We start from the raw sequence: 2,188 nt of genomic DNA on the forward strand, positions 1-2,188 counted from the left end.
TCCTCCAATCCGACCCTCAATCAGACACATGCATGCATACACATATTATTGCACTCGTATGCCTTCTCAAGGTCGGATGAGCATGATTGACGTGAGCCCGGATTTCTAACAGATTCCATCTTTTCTCTTGAAAATCACTGCTGGTTTTCCTTCTTTTAAGGCTTCACTCCTTCATTGTATCCTTTAATTGCACACCTTCGTATATCTCGCTTGGGTCAAGGGAGGATATCTATGAAGTCAAATATGTTTGCCTGCGTTGGGCTATCTCATGGGAAACTCCTTGACGCTAAACTAATCTGGCTCACACAAAGCTATTTCTTTGAGCCCTTGTAGTGGAGCTAATTGGTTGCATTTTTGTATATATACATATTATGTGTGTGTGTGGGGGGGGGGTGTTTGTGTGTGTGTGTGTGTGTGTGTGTGTGTGTGTGTGTGTGTGTGTTTAAAGTTATGATTTGGTCTTTCGTTTCTTTTCCCACAAAAAAATGTCTCCTTGTAATATACTGTTATTAATTAAGAAATGGGGCAGGGATGGCAAACAATGGAACTATGATTTTGACTTTTTAAAATTTATAGAATGTATCGCCTTCTCCAGAAACAAATGGGCTTGAAACATTCGATACAAAGTTTGTGTGTGTGAATGTGTGTGTTTATGTTTGTGTGTGTGTATGTGTGTATCTATGTGTCTGTCTGTCTGTCTGTCCGTGTTTTGTGTGTGCATATCTGTCTGTTGTGTTTCGTATCGATGTGTGATTGTATTTGTATATGTTTACATGTATGTGTATGTGTATGTGTGTATGTATATGTATGTGTATATATGTATGTGTATGTGTGGCAGTGTGTGTGTGTGTGTGTGTGTGTGTGTGTGTGTTGTGTGGGTGTATGTGTAAGTGAGTGTATATTATGTGTATGTGTGTATGTGTGTGTGTTGTGTGTGTATTTGTGTGTGTGTATGTGTGTGTATGTGTTTGTCTCTCTGTGTGTATGTCTGCGTGTGTTTGTTCTGTATTTCAAATCAAATTTATGCTATTGACACGTTTGAAGCGTTCTACAAAATGGAATAGTCGCTACTGTTTCTTCAGAACATTAACGTTGCAACTTACCTTTGTGGACGAACGTTCCTCGCAAATTGTAGAGGTTTCTCTGTAGCAGCTCGGTCCTGAATAATGAAGGTGTAATCAAGGTGTAATCAAGAGATCACAGACAGCCACCGACTGATAGTTCCGCACAGCTACTCTCTAATCTGCTTTGCATCCATGGGAAACTGTCTCCCAGCGTCGCTGCATTTGTCTTTGAAAGCCACGAAGACAATTCCAATCAAACCCAGCACTTCAGATCGATAACACCTGATCAAATTATTTTCACCACTAAAGGAACGTGCTGAGTTATGTCCGTGCACTCGTTGTATTCTAGTGAATCACTTTTTTTTATTCATGTCTAAGCACATCGTTTGAAATAAATGTAAATATTTAACGAATTCATTGTCTTTGCACTTCTGATTGCTTTTGGTGTGTTCATCAAACGTCATTGGATTAACTAGTGCGATGTGCTTGTGTTTGTCTCCATTTAGCTTATTTTTTCAGGCAAAAATTTATCAAAACTTACTAAAGCAACAAAACATGTCCTGTGAGAAAAGCAAAACACAAATCAACAAATCATTTCTACAGTTTTCTCTCATTAACTCACCCTGGACGCACAGTGATTGTTCTCACCAATGTAGGCTGTGGTACGCGATAAAACAATGTTTTTTCTATCTTTGTCCCCGCTCACTATCCTGCTATTGAGGTGTGGCTAACGGCACTGTGGTATTGTGTGACGGATCCAGTGTGGGGCAGGAGAGAACAAGCGTGGTTGGAGGGAGGGAACACTCACTGTTTGCCCGCCTCTCTTCTTTCTCGCGTGCGTGTTGCTTGAACCATCAGCGCTGACCCACCCCTTCCCTCCCCCCTTCTATTCCCCACTCCTGCCTCCCCGCCCCATCTCCTTTTTTTTTTACCCCAAGAGATGCTGCCACATCTACCCTAGACATCTCACCCACCCCACACCCCTTTTCCTGACAAGCTTCATCGTGTATTATTCGGTTGTTGCTGGGGTTGGTTGTTTTTTTGTTTTTTTTTGGGGGGGGGGGATTTTAAAAAATATCAGACGGCCTCCTTTGCTACACCCGCCCCCTATATATACATACCCC

At 41.7% G+C, this 2,188-nt stretch overlaps 1 long non-coding RNA gene across 1 annotated transcript in view; it reads right to left on the reverse strand.

Annotated features, from left to right (window-relative positions):
* LOC101846716 overlaps positions 1–1,867 on the reverse strand; it is a 68,394-nt gene extending 66,527 nt beyond the window's left edge. Inside the window, exon 1 of the long non-coding RNA XR_220157.3 lies at positions 1,104–1,867. This is a non-coding gene — a long non-coding RNA (uncharacterized LOC101846716). The remainder of the gene's footprint in view (positions 1–1,103) is intronic.
* Between the last annotated feature and the right edge of the window lie 321 nt (positions 1,868–2,188).

This window comes from Aplysia californica, unplaced genomic scaffold, assembly GCF_000002075.1.
Source record: "Aplysia californica isolate F4 #8 unplaced genomic scaffold, AplCal3.0 scaffold00041, whole genome shotgun sequence".
Taxonomy (NCBI): domain Eukaryota; kingdom Metazoa; phylum Mollusca; class Gastropoda; order Aplysiida; family Aplysiidae; genus Aplysia; species Aplysia californica.